The following is a 21,260-nucleotide window of genomic DNA, read 5'->3' on the forward strand; positions in this document are numbered from 1 at the left end:
CATCAAAGTCTTCACTTATCAGGAGATTGGGATAGATGTGAGGACATTCTATTGGGACCCTACATGAGAGAAGTATGTGAGAATGGCAAAATGGAAGGATCCAGAGAACCCTAGAAACCTACAAGAGAAATATTATGATGGGCAGATCTGGACCCACTATGGTCTGCTCAAACTACTGCACCAACCAAGGACAATACAAGCAGTAAACATTGAACCCCTGCTCTGGTCTAGCCAATGGACAGGACATTCTCCACAGTTATGTGGAGAGTGGTGACTGACTCTGACATGAACTCTGGTGCCCCATATTTGACCACTTCCCAGTGGTGATGAGGCCTGGTGTCACTCAGAGAAAGGATAAGAAGACTACCAAGATGAGACTTGATAGATAACCTATGACCATATAGTGGGGGAGGAGGTTCACCTTGGCCATAGACTTAGGGAAGGGGAATAGGGTGAAAGCAGGAGGGAGGGAGGGAGGAGCGGGTGCATATAAGTGAGGGGAAAATAGTTGAGATGCAATCTGAATAAATTAATTAAATAATTAAAAAATTTAAAAAGTATTCTTGTGATTCTTCTAGACTCATTTCAATGATTCAGGAGATTATTTTAAATTCAAGAGCTCTTATTTACAATGTAGCAGATGTGCAGCTTGGTCTTCATATGGTTACCCCAGCAACTGGAATGGAGCCCTCTCTGACTTTGAGACCTGCCTTTGGATCCCATTCCCCTAACAGGGCTGCCTTGTCTGGCCTCAGTTGGGGAGAATGAACTTAGATCTGCAAAGGGTAGGTTGGTACCCATGAAGAACCTCTCTCTTCTCTGAGGATAAGTAGAGGGGAAAATGGGATGAGCAGTGCGTGAAGAGGAGGAGTGGATGGAGAGAAGGAGCTGTTATCAGGATATAAAGTGAATAAATAAAATTAAAAATCTTTCATTTGATTACATAAGCAAAGTCATTTCTGTCATAGAAGGTAACACATCCACAAGTTTTGGAGATTAGGACTTGGGCATCATTAAGGAGCCATGATTGAGAGCTTATAAAACATACATAATGTTTGAATTATCCTTTTCCCCAGATGACCACTTTTCCTGGACATATATTAAGAGGACCTTTCAGCATAATGCAGCTAGATCTGTCTATTTGGTCAGTTAAAGTTCTGTCTCTTGCCCCCACTGGTAAAGGACAATATGAATCTTTTAAAGTAATTCCTTTTATTTATTTAATTAGTTGCAACTTTCCTTTTGGTTTGTTTTTGCTTCTGTTTTTCCATTTTTCTTCTTATATACCCCCTTTATCTCTTTCTTTTAAGCTTCCAGATTGTAAACATATGATACACATTGAGATCAAACATGTTTTATACTTTTAGGTCCAAAGCAATTTCCTCAAGAATGGCTGTTTAAACATAGTAACCTGCATGCTTCAGAACGCAACACAAGGAGATAGGTGCCCAGTAAACCCATCTTAGAAATTCAGCATGGCATTCTGAGATTCTGAAGCACAAGGACTTCTTTCTTTCTACAAAAAAACAAACAAACAAACAAACAAAAAAAAACAAAAAACAAAAAAAAAACAAAAAACCTGAATATCTAAGTTAAATTTGCTTTTTTATATTTCTGACCATCTGTCCATCAGAGATGTCTAAGCTTATGGAAGTCTGCATATTGTAAATAAATTAAAAAGTAGCACAGCGCTTAGAGCAACAATGCAGAATCAGAAGCCAGACCAAGTGCTGTCAATCACAACTCCATTTTGTAATTGACCTTTAGAAAATTACATACATACTCATATAGTTTCTTATTGGTCAAATAGTAATGCTGAATTAAATTGTTATGGTTACTAGTTAAAACAATTCACTCAATGCCCTTCTTCTAGCACTTATGCATTTATTTCTCAACAAATATTAACTACCAGTACTTTTTTACACATCCATTAAAATGTGTTATGTTACCAAACATGTTGGCTCAATGATCTTAATTTTAGTACTTGGGCTACAGAGCCTGACAGACCTCTGTGAATTTGAGACCAGCCTGGTCTACATAGCAAGTTATAGGACATCCAGGGTTGCATAGTAGACCCCTGACACACACACACACACACACACACACACACACACAAATTATAGTGTATTTGTGAGGCATGCCAGAGTTCCTATCGTTTTTGGTCAGCTGGGGACCACATTACAGCAAAGGCAACCTTGAAGCAACAGAACACTGACAACAGGAAACTCAGGGACCCTCTCATCTTGTTCATTGCACTGGTCTCCATTTCATTCATTGATAAAAACAAAGTAAACTGTTTTGTGTTGACATTATCTTGAGATTCTGTGCCTGAATATAGTTTATTTTTAAAAAAGGGGAACAGGAAAGAAAAAGAACTATTTATCTAGAATTTCTGTGCTATCACATTTTACCTTAATCTTTCTGGGAATATTTCCTAAGAGTATCAACATTTATTTACTTGGTTTAGAGAGCTTGAAGAATTAGGGACTACTGCTACCCAGATAGATTCTAGAGGAGTCCATGCATCCATTGAATGGCAAAAAGAAAACCCATAAAGACCTTGTTCAAAGAGAATGAACCCAGAAGTCAGGTGTGGTATCTCACACCTATAATCTCAGCAGTAGAGAGGCTAAGCAGGTGGATCATCATAAATTTCAAGTCAGCCAGGCCTACATAGCAACAAGATTCTGACTAAATAAATACACAGATAAATAAGTAAATAAGTAATATATAGGTAAAGATGGAGCATACTAGGAAGACAGCTCAGTAGATAAAATGCTTGCCATGCAGGTGGACAAGAGTTTGGGTCCCCAGCATGCATTTGAATTCTTTACTGCCTGCCTGAATCCCAGTGTCTGTGGAGATGAGAAGGAATCACTGGATTTGCTAACTAGACTAGCCAGATTGGTGACCTCTGAGTGCCTCCACACACAAAGTGGACCTTTATATAGGAAGATGTTGACATCAAAGATTGGCCTCCATGCACACTGCACACACACACACACACACACACACACACACACACACACACACACACACACACATCCACCATACACATGGGAGCATATATGTATTCATACCACATACACAGGAAAAGATAAACAGTGAACCTGTAGAAGGTCAAGATGGCTCAGCTGATAAATGTGCCTTCACACAAGCCTGAAAAAGAACTAATTCCTAAGAGTTGTGCATTTTCTGACCTCCACACATGCATCAAAGATGAAGATTCCTGTATGAGAACACAAGCATGAACACAAAATAAAGTTTTTATTAAAAGATTGAACCTGAGATGTAGACATGAGGCCGATTTCTTATGTCTTCGGCATTGAAGTTATAGATCTGTTTGTTAGAAATTTTCCAAACAGATTAATAAGTTAGTCCGATGGCTCATACACAGCGATTTTATAGGACAGTCTTCTTTCTTGGGAGTTTTTAAAGTCCTCCTTAATTTATAAAAAAAATAATCAATTTTTATAGCTGTGAAGTATTCAATACTGAGACTCTTGAGGTATGGTATCAAATTTTGCCTGAGACAGCAACGTGAGGATAATTAGCTGGAGAATTTATGAGTGTACCAAACTCAAGGTTTATGCTTCATTGTGGGTTTTGCCAAACTGCTAAGCCTGGGACCTTCTAACCCTGAGGCATAGGGGAGTGTGGAGTGATGGTGTGCCAGCTGTTGATGCTGTCTTCCCTTCACCCAAAGCCATGTTTAGAAAGCCAGAGAGGCAGCTCAGTGGTGAATGGCTGCATGGGTTTTTACCTCTTATCTTTATTCTTTTTAGAACCGTCAGATATGCAGAAACCAAAGTGGTCTTTGGGCCTTCAAATCCAGAATATGTGTAGATATTTGAGAATGCCAGGTCTCAAATTCAGGTAAGAGCTTTGCTGATTGCTATCCTGAGATTACATCCTACAGTTAACACACTAAAATTAAAAAGCATGACTTTTTCTTACTAGCTATAGTTGAAATATAATCTAGTCTGCTAAGTGGGGAATCACAAATTAAAAAAAAAAAACCTTAAATCCTCATACCAATACTGACACTCTGATTTATTTTCTTCATATTGTATGCACATTGCACATTCTATTAAGAACTTCAAATGTACATACAATTTATACTTTGCTGTTACTCATTTATTTCCAGGCATGGTTTAGGGGAATTCTATTTTAGTAGCTTAATGTTTTGTTGTATTTGTGCATAGCATATGGAACCTTCTCATTATTCTCTTATTTCTCATTAATGTGGCAAAGCTGAAACTAAATAATAGAAAGGTAGCTGACACTGGAGGTGTGAATCTGGGAGGAGCTAGTGGAGAGATGGGGGGCAGATGTATATATGGCAACTACCAGATAAACATGACATTCTGGACCCTTAAGCTTCGGCCTTTTCTTGTTAGTTCTCATCAATTTGCTCTATGGTTGAGCAAAGCCCAAATCCCACTATGGTATTCAAGGCCTTCCTTAATTTACTGTAGCTCATTTTTCTAACCTCAGTTCTCATTGCATTCTGCTATATATCTTCCTATTTTCTCCAGCTTGCTGGAGTGAGCAGGAAATATGAAGTTGCTAATCAATAGATGTGAAGTTCCAAACACCAAAGATGAGTACACTCTAGAAATGTACCATTAAGAATGTACTTCCAGCTGGGTGCATGCCTGTAATCCCAGCACTTGGAAGGCAGAAGAAAGTGGATCTCTGTGAGTTCGAGGCCGGCCTGATCTAATCTGGGACAGCCAAGGTTACACAGAGAAACCCTGTCTCAAAAAAACAAAAACAAAAACAAAAAAATGGTACTTCCAATTATTAATGTTTTACACACTTAAATTATATTGAGGGTGAATACATGTTAAGGTCATCATCATAAGAAAATAAACATAAACATATGGGACATATAAAGAATATAAAGAATACACAGCAGTAGATTTAAACCCATCTATAACAATGTAATGGTGAAAACACTTCTATTAAGGGAGAGAGGCTATCATTTTGATAAAAAGATGAGGTTATACCTACAACAATGGCTAAAATAGTCACATTCATATATGGCAAGTTAGATTTAAGGGAATAAATTATAAAGTTCTTAAAGGCTCAATTTTTCAAGAGAACACAATTTTAAATAGGTATAAACTTATTAGAGAACTTAAAAGTACACAAAGTGAGTTGTTAAAATTGAAGGAAGACAAATTCAAAAGCGTGTTTGGAAATTTCAGTGGCCCTCTCTCAATAACTGGGATAAAAGGCAGACAAAAATGTAAAGATTTCAAAACTATCAAGCAACTTAATACGGCCAGTGGAGGCGACAGGAGTCTCATGGTCCTCACAGTGCTGTTAGGGTCTTCCTGGCCTCTGCTTGATGACTCTCATTCTGCTAAATTTGGGTGACATAGGAGGTCCTACCCATTCTTGGTAGGCATTATGCTATTAACTTTGGAAGATTCTCATTGTGTCCGATCCTCAGGAAGACTGTGTTTCGCTGACTCTGTTTCCAGGCACCCCTGGCCCTCTCCATCCTTCGGTCTTCTTTCCTAGTGCTACATTATTCTTACTTCACATCACATCCAGAAATTCTCAGCTCAAGTATGCTCTGTGAAGCTCCAACTGCCCAGAGAATATTAGCATTTGTGGTTCTGTGTTTCTTCCAGACTTACTGCGATAACTTGGTAGCTTTACACTGTGCCCCATAGTACTTGACCTCACAGTAGATAGTAACACAGATGTTGGCACCAAATATATTTTCATCCTTTTTCTTTGTTTGACATCCTCCTTCCAATGAGAGAGAGAGAGAGAGAGAGAGAGAGAGAGAGAGAGAGAGAGAGAGAGTTCTTGGCAACTTGACAGCAGAAACCACAGGGAAAAGCAACTCCTGGGATTTGCTCTTCTCTAGATGGGTTTTATTTGCACATAGTCAGATGTCAATGTCACATAAAGATGTTCAATCAGTGACAGGCTACATACTTCAAAGTGTATGTGTGCAACATAATGACTCTGAAAACGTCCTACTGCTGCTTATGTCATAGCCATTGTTGAGTCATAGCACAATGCATTTCTTATATGTTGATGTAAATAGGCCTTCTGCACTGCACTGCCAGTCATAGCATGGTATGTTAGTTATGTATATACAAACAACTTTAAAATGAGATAAATGACTATTTACTAATTTGTAGTTCCCACAATATTCTTATTTTAGAATATATTCCTGTTTACTTAAAAAATGTTAACTATGAAAAAGCCCCAGGGTGGTCCTTCATATCCTTCAGGAGGTAAGCAGAAAGAGGGTTCGTCATAGGTGATGACAACTCCAGCCATATTTCCTCTCATCCTCCAGTAGAATGAAAGGTAAACCTGAAGACATCACACTGGTCATCCCTACCTTAGGAAAGTCTCCGTGATGTGCAGTTTGTGTCTTGGGATTTTAACAGAAGCTTTAAAATACATGACTACATAGAATAAAAAACATAAGTAGGAATATGAAGAAAATGTTTTATAATGTATTTAAGCTGTGTTATTAAAACAAACCATGGTTTAATTTTAATAAAAAAAATAAGGGTTTTGCAAGTCTTTAATCCTAGCACTCAGGAGGCAGAGGCAGGTCTATGTGCATACAAGGCCATCCTGGTCTATCTACAGAGCAAGTTTCAGGATAGCCAGGGCTACACAGAGAAACCCTGTCTCTGTTCCTTGCACTTCGTGGGTATTCATATCTCCAGGGAGTAGACAAAACACTAAGAATGTAACATTCATATAATTCCTGATTGTATCATGGTTCTTCTTGCTATAGGTAGTTTATTGTAATAATATAAATGTATATGTAAAAAATAAGAAAGTATTTAATTAATAAAACTATTTTGTGTTGCTCTTGCAAAAGAGATCGCTTGATCTCTTTTAGCCTATTCACCATTGTCATGTAAAAATACAATTTTTGTGTTGGCTTTATAATATTTTTACTAGGTAGAATATACTCAATAGTGTTAGTGGGTTTTGTTTTCATTGTTCAGTTTTCTATATATAAGATAGGGTCATCTGCAACACTTGTAGTTTGACTTCCTCTTTCTTTATTTAGATACTTTGTGATTTTCTCCTGCCTCACTGTTCAGCCTAGAGTTCTTAGTAGCTAAATAAGATAGTGATAAACCGACTACCCTTGAATCCTTGTCATTTTCCTGGATTTACATAGAAAGCTTCCATATTGTCTCCATTCAAACTAATGCTAATGACTGAAATATTATAAATATCCTTTATTATGTCTAGCTAATTCTTTTTATAAAAAATTTCAGTATATTTATCAAGAAGTGATGCTCAAGTTAATAGAATTTCATTTCTACTTCCATCACGAGAGAGAGAGAGAGAGAGAGAGAGAGAGAGAGAGAGAGAGAGAGAGAGAGAGAGAGAGAGAGAGAGAGACCCTGTCTCCAAGGAAATGTTTTGTAGAGTAACAAGTCATAATAAACTAACATTCATTTACTATTGAAGAGAAATTCTGATGTAGGTTTAGTGCAGCCTCTGTGTTGGGCAATGGACAGTAATATCCTCAGTCTTCCCCTTTATCACCCACCCCTCACTCCCTGACTGGACATGGCAACTTCCAGGTCTACAAACTCTGTCTTCCTAAGTGCTCCATACAGCTGCAGGATTTGTATAATTTTTACTATACTTTTACTGCATCTTTTCTGAATTTAGCTGTATTTAGACACACAGACATGATGTGATCCGATTGCCTGCATGCTGGTATTCATACAGTAAGTGACTACAAAGCTTGGTAGTCTGAGTGGGTAGTGGGTTGCACCATCCAGGTTTGTGTATGCATGTTCCATGATATTTGCACAGCAATATAACTGCACCGTGCTACATGTCCTAAAATCCATTACTAAATCGTTCAGTAACTCGTGGCTGTGTTCTTAAACTCCTAAGCGCATAAATGGCCTCAAGCCAAAGTAATAATGTTTATTTTTTTAATCACTCATTTGAAGTTCTGTATTTAATAGCACTCTTTGTTGGGTTTTCAGCATGACAGCACTCAATGTCCAGGTAATTAAGTGCATTTTAATTGCATGCAAATCGAGTTAAGTAAAAGAAGTCATAACAGTCTTTAATTATACATTTTGCTTTCAAAGTTCTTTTTTTTTTTCCTTTTACAAGATTGAAACTTTCACTTGAGAAAGTTAGTTGAAAATTTCCACAATACAATTCAAATCAAGAGTGATTCACAGCATCTCCCGTCCCCCACAAAGTCAATGCCATTTCATTATTCTCTTCTGTTCAAAGATTAAAACTGTGCCTTTTCATTTACATAATCAACTTGCTCTGATGTCCACAATGCCTCTTAGAGTCCCTGGCAATAAAGAAAGCACTGCAAATGGTAAAATGCTCTGTGCCAACAGTATTGCCCTTCACTAAAGAGCTCAGGGCCTAATTTGTCACACCTCAAGCAAGACTCACACATTAGTCACGTTACAAGCTTGCACTTCAGGAATGGCAAAGCCTCACAAGACCCTGAATGCGTTTTATCTGTCAGAACTGACGTTCTCACAAATACCATGACTAAAGAAAATGCCATTTCAAAGGACTTTACAAATGCCTCATTTCCTTTGCAGGGAAAAGCAATGTTAATGAACCCGCCCCCCCCCCCCCCCCCCCCCCCCCCCCCCCCCCGGGTTCCGCCCGGGCAGAAACTATAAACTGGTCTCGGAACTTGTCTGTCTTTTGTTTTTCTTCTCATGACTGTTAAAGTTGATTAAGCAAGTATGAGAAAAAGCTGAAGAGGCCATTGTTAAAGTGAAATATAAAAAAGAAACTATCTAAAATAAGGAAGCAAAGTTTTACTGTGGGCCAGCTAGATGGCTGGGCAGGTAAAGGTGCTTGTCACAGCCCTGATAACCTGAGCTTGATTGCCACACAGTGGAAGCAAAGAACTGACTGTGCCACAGTGTTCTCTGACCTCCTTATGCACTCTAAGGCATGCACTTACCATGTACAATAAATACATAATTAAAGAAAATAGGTATCCAGACTCTTACCTTCTTAGGAAAGGTTAGTGACCGCATAGATGGATTTTGACCCGGAAGCGTTGGCCAAGTGAGCCACTTCCTCCTCACATGGCTTTTGGTCAGATAAATATGTCACAATGGCAAAGGTCAGAATAGGTCTGATACACAATGACCTGCACAACTTAAAGTTCACAAAGCTATGCAAACATCAAAACTAATGTTATGAACATATGTCCCCCCTAAAGTTTTTTTTCCAGAGGTCTTTGCAATTCATGTTTCCCTGCTTTCCACCCTGTCCCAAAGCAGCTGCTGACATATAACTTCATCCACTATTGATTAGTTTTCATGTTATAGAATTTATGTAAGTAATGTAATCTTATCCAAGTCCAGCTTCGACATCAACTGGGAAAAACTAAGGTGGGGCATGAATCCTGTGGCTGGCTGGCTGGTGACCCTGTAGACTTTCTCTGAGGGCAACTGATGGTGGCAAGCATCTAAAAAGAAAGGGAAAGGAGAGAAAAGAACCACGTGTACATGTCCCTGCACACGCGTGCGTGCAAGCACACACACACACACACACACACACACACACACACACACACACACACATACTTACACTAGATGACAAAGTAAGACAGACTCCAGTAGGTAGGTTTTAACAAGCTTCTTCTTCTTTTTTATTATCTTCTTGTTTTCATCTTTATCTGTATTCTTATCTGTTTTCTTCTTCTTCTGTTTATGTTTATGTTCCTCCTCCTCCTTCTCCTTCTTCTTCTAGTTTCTTCTTGTTCTTGTTCTTCTTCTTGTTTCTATCTTTATCCTTTTCCGTTTACAGTTTATATACCCCAATAAAATCTTTTAAGCAGTACAAAAAAATCACAATCTGTTTACATTCTATTTCTCTATAAATAAATGATTACAATGGATATACGTAAGAAACTCATGTTCCACAATACCTTCATATGACCAAGTGTTTTACGTATTGTGGGTAGGGAACAAACATGAATAACAAGTTATTTCTGAGAACCCACATACATTTGTACATAAGCAACTTGTTACATATTAACAGAGGATAAGCAAGAAAAGAAATTTCTCATCCAGTCTTTCTTTAATGGCAGACTGCAATTTGTGGTTAAAAAAAAAAGGAATCAATTATCTTTTTTAAAAATATTTTTTATTAATTTATTCATATTACATCTCAATTGTTATCCCATCCCTTGTATCCTCCCATTCCTCCCTCCCATTTTCCCCCTACTCCCTTCCCCTATGACTGTGACTGAGGAGGACATCTTCCTCCCCCTGTATATGCTCATAGGGCATCAAGTCTCTTCTTGGTAGCCTGTTATCCTTCCTCGGAGTGCCACCAGGCCTCCCCATCCAGGGGACATGGTCAAATATGGGGCACCAGAGTTTGTATGAAAGTCAGACTCCACTCTCCACTCAACTGTGAAGAATGTCCTTTCCATTGGGTAGATCTGGGTAGGGGTTTGAAGTTTACTGCATGTATTCTCCATGGCTGGTGCCATAGTTTGAGCAGGACCCCTGGGCCTAGATCCGCCGATCATAATGTTCTTCTTGTAGGTTTTTAGGACCCTCTAGGAATCAATTATCTTAAGAAGTAATCTTATGATGATCTTAAAGGAATCACAAATCTAAACTCCTACATAAAAATAATCAGCTATGTCCATTTTAAGTCCTAAAGGTGCTCATTTACTCATTAATATGTTTTATTAAATCATATCAGGAAGCTGAGGTCAAAAATAGAATAAGGAACTCAATCATAATCTCAGTCATCAGCCCAGCTTGAAAGAGTCACATCAACCAATGCTGCCATGGGCCATTGTTCTTGCTTTGTCAACATCAAAAAGTCTAGCTTTACTAATAAGAGTGTACTTTCTCTTAATGTCAATTGTCCCCTAAGATTTCCTTCATCAGGGTCAACAGCAAAAACATCTTTACCTTACTTTGCTAAACAATCTATTCTTCCCTAAGACTTTCTACATCAGAGCCACTAGCAAAAACATCTCTACCTAGCCTTGTTGAACAATCTATCTTTCCAAATCCTTTCTAAGGGTAGCAATCATTGTTAACAATCTACATCCATAGGTTGTTTTCAGAGATGGTGGTTGAATCATTAATATGCTTCAGCAGCAATGCCTGAAAGAGATCAAGCATTGATAATAAGTATGCCAAAGATACTGCCCAGTGAGGGACTGGGAGCCTCCTTTATAGTACTCACACAATTCACATATTAAGGGCATTATAAGAAGCGCAAAGGTAACTAGCAGAGCCATGCTCCATAACAGCATGAAGACCTCAGGACAAGTAGTTCTCGGGGGTTATGCCTTGCTGAGACACACCCATCGTGGGTTTGCTAACCGGTGGGCCACATTCCATGAGTTCTAGAGCTGTTTTGCTGTTCCTCTTGCATGGACTCCAACATAATCTGGCCATTACGCTGTATCCCACACTGATCTAGGACTCATTATGTAGCCTAAGGCTGACTTTGAACTCACTATGACAGCTTCAATTCATCATTCATCAAAGTAAGATTTGTTTATGTTTTCTTAGCTTTTCAAAGTTCATTACTTATTGAGGCTGTATAGTATCCTTCTGCACAAATACAGCATTTGGCCATCCACTTGTGGATGAACTTTTGGGTAACTTCTAGTTTGGGGCGGTCAACATTGCTGATAACAACAGGATCTTTCTCTGACTATTTTTCATTGGGTGTCTGACATATGGTTGGGACTAACCTCTCTCACTGCTGTATTCACATTGATGGGTTTTATTTTTCTCTGGGCTCAACATGGGAAATAGAAAATTTCACAATTATAAATGGATAACTGAGAATGCTGTCTGATTGACTGGAGGTACAGACCAAGAATAAATACAATACACAAGGCTTGAAAACTGTTGAGCAAATGATTAGACCTGATTGTATTTATAATGTCATCTACCCAAGAGCTAGAGAATACACATTGTTTACAACTGCACATCAAGAAAGATTGTATTCCAAACAATACTTCAAACTTCAATAAATTCAATTAATGTTTTATTCATGAGAAGTAAGATCACAGACTAAAATGGAATTAAACTAACTATAATTAATGGAAAGGTAACTGAATGAAAAGTTCCCAGATACTTGGGACCTGCTTTTATAACTCATTTTCTGAAGAAGAAACTATACAGGGATTTAGAGAGTGAGAGTGAAATACAGCACATTGCAATTTGTGACATGTAGCTAATTACATGGAACAATTATCCTCTCACTGCCTACTTTAAGGATATAAAAGGTTCCAAATTGTTGAATAAGATCACCCCTAAATGATATAGTAAAAGATAGCAAATTCAATACAAAGAAATCAGGAAAACAAAATCATAAAAATGCACAAAGGTCTGTGGTACAGGTAGCAAAGAGAAATAGATAAAAATCAAGGAAACAAAACAGTAGCTATGCAAAGATCTATGACATAGACCAGCCTCAACTTCTCTATCCAACCAAGAAGGAAACACAAGTTACCAAAGTTAGAAGCAAGTACAAGAGAGTATATCAAGATCCTCTAATCATTAAAAGGATAATAATATTCTATCTTTGTGTGTACGTGGTTTTGATTTTTCCTTTTGTTTTTGTGATTGTGATATAATTACATCATTTTTTCCCTCCAGTTTTCTCCTTACAAACTCTCTTCCAAACCAAACTTGTTTTTGCTCTCTTTCACTTTCACTTCTTTTTTCATTAATTGTTGTTACATGCATATATGCATATGTATATGCACATACATTTCTAAATATAATCTACTCAGCCTATGTATTGTTACTTACATGTTTTCAGGTGTTATAAAACGAGCTAGTATGCTCTTCCCTGGAGAACACAATTTCTCTCTATCTCAGCAACTATTGGTTTCCAATAGCTGTTCTGCTGGTGGTGGGGTCATATGTCCCTCTCAGTCCTGACATGTGGTCTTGCTTAAGCTTGTGAAGATCTTGTGTGTGAGAAATTCAAAACTTTTTGAGGCAAGATGGCAAAATTTCTACCATTGAGCAGAAGAATCTATTTCTTAATTATGACAGAACTCATAAGCCAACATGGAAAACTCAGTACATTTGAGTGCGATTAAAGTTAAATTATTGTCAGGAGTTCCAAGATGGCAGCACCTATCACGCACTGTATCTGATCTACTGCACTGAGACCAGGAACCTGATTGGGATCCACAGACTGCAAGAACTGGAGAACACTAGTGAAGGACACTAGAACCTACCATCCAACATCAGAGATAGCAAGATGACTAAAGGACAGCGTAAGAATGCAAACAAAAACCAGAACAATTCAGCATCCCCAGATGGAGCTATCCCAAAGAAAGTAACCCTGAGAACTCAAACACAATTGAAATATAAGAAAATGACCTCAAATCCATAGTAATGAAGATGATAATGGAATAAATGAATAAAATCATAATCAAATGCAGGAAGATGCAGCCAAACAGGTGGAAAACATAAAAGAGGCCTACACAGAGGCACTGGAAAAAAAATCAGGATAATACAAACAACCAGATGAAGCAAATCAATAAAACAGTTCAAGATCTGAAGATGAAAATAGAAATGGTGATAAAAGCACAGACAGAAGAAAAAGAGGAATGAGAGACCTTAGAGAAGAAAGTAAACAATACAAAAGTGAGCTTGTCTAACAGAATCCAAGAAATGGAGGAACGAATCTTGGGACTAGAAGATACAATTGTAGAACTCAGAGCAATCATCAAAGAAAATGCTAAATCTGAAAAATTCCTGACCCAAAACATCCAAAAAATTAAAGACACCATGAAAAGACAAAACCTGAGAATAATAGGCATCAGGGAAAGAGAGGAGACCCAATTCTAAAGCCCAGAAAATATCTTCAACAAAAATCACAGAAGAAGATTTCCCCAATTTAAAGAAGGAGATGTATATAAACATATAAGAGGCCTACAGAACATCAAATAGAATAGACCAAAAAAGAAAAATCTTCCTGACACATAATAATTAAAAACACAAAATATACAGAACAAAGAAAAAATACTAAAAGCAGCAAGAAAAAAGGCAAAGTAACATACAATAGCAAACATATCAGAATTACACCCGACTTCTCAGCAGAGACCATAAAAGCCAGAAGGGCCTGGAACAAGGTCCTGCAAACCTTAAGAGACCACAGATTCCAGGCCAGATTACTATACCCATCAAAACTATCAATAACCATTGATGGAGAAACAAAATACTCCATGACAAAACCAAATTCAATCAGGACCTATCCACAAATCCAGCTTTACAGAAGTTTCTAGATGGAAAACTCCACCCCAAAAGGACAAGTTACAACCAAAACTACACAGGAAATAGATAACTACACCATCACAAAAACACAACCACATAAACTCTCTACTGTAACCAACATCAAAAATTAAGGAACTTAACAGTCATTTGTCATTAATATCTCTTAACATCAGTGGTCTCAAATCTCCAATAAAAAGACAGCAACTAACTAAATGGATACATAAACAAGATCCAGCATTCTTCTGCATTCAAGAAACATATCTCACCCACAAAGACAGACATTACCTCAAGGTAAAAGACTGGAAAAAATATTCCAAGCAAATGATCACAAGAAGCAAGCTAGTGTAGCCATTTTAATATCTAATAAAATAATTTCAACCAAAATTAATCAAAAGAGATGAGGAAGGACACTTCATACTCATTAAAGGTAAAATCAACCAGATGGCATCATAATTCTGACCATCAATTCTCCAAATACAAGGGCACCCACATTTGTAAAAGAACTATTTAAAAAACTTAATACTGGGAGACTTCAACACCCCACTTGTACTGAAGGATAGCTCATTGAAACAGAAACTAAGCTGAGAAATAACATCATTAACCAATGCCATGAATCAAATGGATCTAACAGATATTTACAGAACTTTTCACTGAAACACAAAGAATTATACCTTTTTCTCAGCACGGCATGGAACCTTCTCCAAAACTGAGCACATAGGTGGTCAGAAAGCAAGCCTCAAAAGATATAAGAAGATTGAAATAATACCTTTTATCCTATCAGATCACCATGGTCTAAGGCTAGACTTCAACAACAACAGAAATAACAAAAAGCCTACACACACATGGAAACTAAACAACTCTCTACTTAATGACACCTGGGTCGGGTGAAATAAAGAAAGAAATTAAGGACTTCCTGAAATTCAATGAAAATGAAAGAACAACGTACCCTAATTTGTGAGACATAGTGAAAGCGGTGCTGAGGAAAATTCATAGCACTAAGTGCCTTTATAAAGAAATTGGAAACATCCCACATGAGCAACTTAATGACACATCTGGAAGCCCTAGGAAAAAATAAGAAACAGAAACACCCAAGAGGAGTAGATGTCTGGAAATAATCAAACTCCAGGCTGAAATCAATAAATTAGAAGCAAAGAGAACAATTCAAAGAATCAACAAAACCAGGACCTGGTTCTTTGAGAAAATCAACAAGATAGACAAACCGTTAGCCAAACTAACGAAAAGGCAGAGAGACACTATCCAAATCAACAAAATCAGAAATGAAAAAGGAAACATAACAACAGACACTAAATACAAAGAATCATAAGATCCTACTTTAAAGGCATATATGCCAAAAAAATTGAAAATCTAAGGGAAATGGGCACTTTTCTTCATCGATTCCACTTGCCAAAATTGAATCAAGATCAGATAAACAATTTAAATAGTCCTATTAATCCTATAGAAATAGAAGCAATCATTGCTAGTCTCCCAAGCAAAAAAGCCCAGGGCCAGATGACGTCAGTGCAAAATTCTACCAGACCTTCAAAAAAGACCTAATACCAATAGTTGTCAAGCTACTCCAAAAGATAGAAATGGATAGAACATTACCAAATTCATTCTATGAAGCCACAGTCATGTTGATACCTAAACCCCACAAAGACCCAACCAGAAAAAAGAGAATTTCAGACCAATTTCTCTGATGAACATTGACGCAAAAAAAAAAAAAAAAATACTCAATAAAATATTCACAAAATGATTACAAGAACATATCAAAGATATCAAAACCATGTCCAGGTAGGCTTCATTCCAGGCCTGCAGGGGATGGTTTAATATATGGAAATCCATCAATGTAATCCACCATATAAACAAACTGAAGGAAAAAAAAAACATATGACCATTTCCTTAGATGCAGAAGAAGCATTTGACAAAATCCAATACTCTTTCATGTTTAAAGTTTTAGAGAGATCAGGAATACAAGGCACATACCTCAACATAATAAAGGCTATATACTGCAAGCCAATAGCCAACATCAAATTAAGTGCAGAGATACTCAAGGAAATTCCTCTAAAATCGGGGACCAGACAAGGCTGCCCACTTTCTCCATATCTCTTCAATATAGTTCTTGAAGTTCTAGCCAGTGCAATAAGACATCAAAAGGAGATCAAGGGTATCCAAATGGGAAAGGAGGAAGTCAAATTATCCCTATTTGCAGATGATATGATAGTCTACATAAGTGACCTCCAAAATTCCACCAGAGAACTCCTACAGCTGATAAACATCTTCAGCAAAATAGCTGGATACAAAATTAACTCAAAAAATCAGAAGCCTTCCTATATACAAATGACAAACATGCAGAGGAAGAAATTAGGAAAACTATACCCTTCACGATAGCCACAAGCAATATAAAATATCTAGGAGTAACTCTAACCAAGCAATTGAAGGACTTGTTTGAAAAAAAAAAACTTTAAATCTATGAAGAAAGAGATTGAAGATGACATCAGAAGATGGAGGGATCTCCCTTGTTCGTGGATTTGGAGAATTAACATAGTAAAAATGGGCATCTTACCAAAAGCAATTACAGATTCAGTGCAATCCTTATCAAAATACCTACACAATTTTTTAAATACATTGAACAATCAATTCTCAACTTCATATGGAAAACAAAAAAGCCAGAATAGCTAAAAATACTATACAATAAAAGATCCTCAGAAGGAATCTCCATACCCCATCTCAAGCTGTACTATAGAGCAATAGTAATTTAAAAATCATGGTACTGGCACAGCAATAGACTGGTTGATCAATGGAGTCAAATTGAAAACCCAGAAATGAATTCATACACCTATGGACACTTGATTTTTGACAAAGAAGCCAAGTTATTCAATGGAAAAAGGATAGAATCTTCAAAAAATGGGGCTGGTCTAACTTGATGTCTATATGTAAAAAAATGCAAGTAGACCCATATTTGTCACCATGCACAAAACTCAAGTCCAAGTGGATTAAAGGCCTCAACATAAAACCAGAGACATTAAATTGGTTAGAAGAAAAAGTGGGGAAGACCCTGGAACACATTGGCACAGGAGACAACTTCCTGAACAGAACACCAACAGCCTAGACCTTAACGTCAACAATTAATAAATGGGACCTCATGAGGTTGAGAAGCTTCTGTAAGGCAAGAGACACTGTCAACAGAACAAAGTGACAGCCTGCAGACTGGGAAAAGATCTTCACCAACTCTACATCTGACAAAGATCTAATATCTAAAATATATAAAGAACTCAAGAAATTAAACACCACAAAACCAAATAACCCAATTGAGAAATGGGGCTCAGAACTAAACAGAGAATTCTTAACAGAGGAATATCGAATGACTGAAAAACACTTAAAGAAATGCTCAACACCTTTAGTCATCAGAGAAATGCAAATCAAAACAACTCTGAGATTCCATCTTACACCCATCACAACGGCTAAGATCAAAAATTCAAGTGACACCACATGCTGGCAAGGATGTGGGGAGAGAGGAACACTCCTCCATTGCTGGTGGGAATGAAAACCGTGCAACCACTTTGGAAATCTATCTGGCTCTATCTCAGAAAACTGGGAATAGGGCTTCATCAATACTTGGAATATACCCAGAAGATGCTCTAGTACACAACAAGAACATATGCTCAACTATGTTCATAGCAACCTTATTCATAATAGCCAGAACATGGAAACAGCCTAAGTGTCCCTCAGTAGAAGAATGGATAAAGAAACTGTGGTACATATGCACTATGGAATACTACTCAGCTATTAAAAACAAGGAAATACCCAAATCTGTGGACAAATGGATTGAACTAGAAATGATCATACTGAGTGAGTTAAATCCAGAAGCAGAAAGACTCACATGGTATATACTCACTTATAATTGGACACTAGCCCAAAAGGCATGTCCCATGAAAGTCTTCACTTACCAAGAGATTGGGATAGATGTGAGGACTTTCTACTGAGACTCTAGGTAAAAGAAATATAGGAGATGGGAAAATAGAAGGACCCAGAGGGGCCTAGAAACCTACAAGAAGAATATCATGATGGGTGGATCAGGGCCCAGGGGGTTCTGCTCAAACTATTGGACTAATCAAGGACAATACAAATAGTAAACATCGAACCCCTTCTCTGATCTACACAATGGACAGGACATTCTCCACAGTTGTGTGGAGAGCAGGGACTGACTTTGACATGAACTCTGGTGCCCCATATTTCACCACCTCCCCTTGGTGGGGAGGTTTGATGGCACTCAAAGAAAGAATAAGCAGTCTACCATGATGAGACTTGATAGCCTATGATCATATAGACGGCGAGGAGGTCCTCCTCAGTCTTAGAACTAGGGGAGGAGAATAGGGTGAAAGCAAAAGGGAGGGAGGAATGGGAGGATACAAGTGATGGGATAACAATTGAGTTGTAATATGAATAAATTAGTAAAATTAAAATTTTAAAAATTTAAATTATTGCCATTCGAAGATAACCCAAAGCAAGTGACTGCATAGGTCACAAGTGAGGGTAGTATAGAGTATAGGACAAGTGAGTAATTATTAAAGGAGATCAAAGAACTGGTATCCAGATAAGAAGGGAGCCATAGACCTGCTGAGTATCATATTACCTAATACCATTGGGAAAGACACCCACACACTTGCCCTCTGCTTTTCCCGCGCAACACGGTGTAGGAGTGGGAAGAGGGGGAAGATGTCTACAGACCTGCCTGCTGCCATGCCACATGGGCAGGCTGTAAACGCATAGAGGCCTGTTAGCTGCCATGCCCCACAGTGAAGACAGCAGAGATCACACAGAGGCCACATGGCCCATCTGCATGATGAGCCATTACAATGTGCAAGTGTGTGTAGACAGAGGGGAAAGAAAGAAAAGTGAAACAACTTGAGCATTATGAAGAGGGATGGAGATGGAGCCACGAAGGTAGAGAGGAATAGCCTGGTGTGAGTAGCTAGCTCTACTACCTGAAGCCATGATGAAGTCCTAACCTGTGTTGCTGCTGAGAGTCAGGTCTGGTGTCTGGGCCCATGTTCTTTATTTGCATTCTACTTGATTTTAACAAAAAATATTTTATATTTTTATTAATTGTACTGATAAAATTAAACAGGATGCTTCCATAAGTATAAGCCTGTTGCATACATCACATAAATCCAGGAGAGCAGTCACCGATCCATTTTTCAACAATTCTGGAACTTCTTTTATATGTTTTATCATTGTGAATGATTTCTATATGGACATTGATACCCAAAACATTGCTTAAATACTCCATGAAAGGAAAATGATATCGTTTGAACATGTCAATAATTTTTGTTCTTTCATTTATGCTGACATTATGAAAATATAATATTCCATCTTAATAATCTACCCTATTATTTAAAAATTCTAGTATCTATGGCAAGGGTGGCAGTGTGGAGTGCCAGTCATCTGTCATGAGGTGTGTAGGTGCAGGGTTGATGCCCTCACCCCTTCCCACCACCACTACCACCTGCGGCAGTCGGGAGAGCTGGCCCTGTCTCTCACTGAACACAAGTCTAGGGAGAGTGGACCCTGTAGCTTACCTGGTCAGCACACTAGAGAGAGCCCTGATGGCCGGGGCACAGGAGAGCTGGCCCCACCAATGTGGGGTGATGCCATCCTTGTGCTTGCCTCTCACCACCTCTGATGGTCAGGAGAGCTGGCCCCAAGTCATGAGAGCAGGAGAGCTAGCCCTGCCTCTCCCCAGCTGCAGCACTCAGGAGGACCTGGATCTGTGCTTTGCCTGGGCAACACAGTGGAGCTGGCCCTGATGGCAAAAATGCAGGTGAGCTAGCCCTGAGGTTGTGACAGTGGGAGAACTGCCTCAGATCCTTGCAGGCTGCAGCACTTGGAAGAATAGGCCCCAGGTCTTGACTGGGCAGAACAGTGAAGGTGCATGTGGAGGCATGGGTGTGCATGAACCAACTGGAGGGTATGAGAGCAGGAGAGCTGATCCTGTATCCTGCTGCTGATGGTATTTAGTGGCTTAGCTAGAACAATGCTGGAGAGAGTGCTCTGGTAGCACAGATAAGGAAGAGCCTTGGGCTGACCAGGTCAGCTGCCATCCAGGCCCAGATCCAGGGCTTTGAGTTATCCCACCCAAAAAAAATCTACATCATCTGTGAACTATTGGGTTGGGTGAAAGCCACCTCCCTCCCTACTGATGCAAAGCTGCAGGATCTCCATAACACAAGGTAGCAACAGGATAACTGGGAGGAGTCCTGGTGAGGATCCAAATATTTCTAAATAAAAGGAGGGATAAATAAGAAGTTATAAAGTCTTAGAGTAAAATCCTGGAGAAGAGTGAAAACAACTGGTCTACCACATACTGGCCTATAATTCAGCATGGTTGAATTGTGCAAGAGTCAAAGTTTGAATAAAAGAATAAGGTCACCAGGCAAACATGTCATTAAACTTTGCTTATATACAATTCAAAACCTAGCAAACTAATGTACTAGTTAGAATTAATTTTCTAGCTACAAAACCTCCAGAGAAAGAAAGTGATCAAGCCTACAATTCAAGACTTACTGGCTCAGCGGGGAGAGAATTACTACCTGTGTTAGGCATACAAGGTAACCTGAAAAATAATAGAACTTTGTAGCGTGTACCAACTGTTCATTCTTTGTCATTTTCTTGTATGTACTACATAATGGATATATAATTATTGTTTTTAACTTAATTGTTTCAGACTCCAAAAAAATCACAAACTACAGATCTTTACATTTTTATTTATTTATTCTTCTCTCATACATTACATTGTGACTGCAGTTTCCATCATCTCCTCTCCTTCCAGTCCTTCCACTTTCTCTCTTTCCCAATCCATTCATCCTCCAGTTTTCCTTCAGAAAAGGGCAGGCCTCCCAAGGTTATCAACCAAACATGGCATATCAAGTTGTAATAAAGCTAGGCACTTTCCCTCATATTAAGGCTGAA

Source organism: Acomys russatus, chromosome 23 (genome assembly GCF_903995435.1).
Source record: "Acomys russatus chromosome 23, mAcoRus1.1, whole genome shotgun sequence".
Classification (NCBI taxonomy): Eukaryota; Metazoa; Chordata; class Mammalia; order Rodentia; family Muridae; genus Acomys; species Acomys russatus.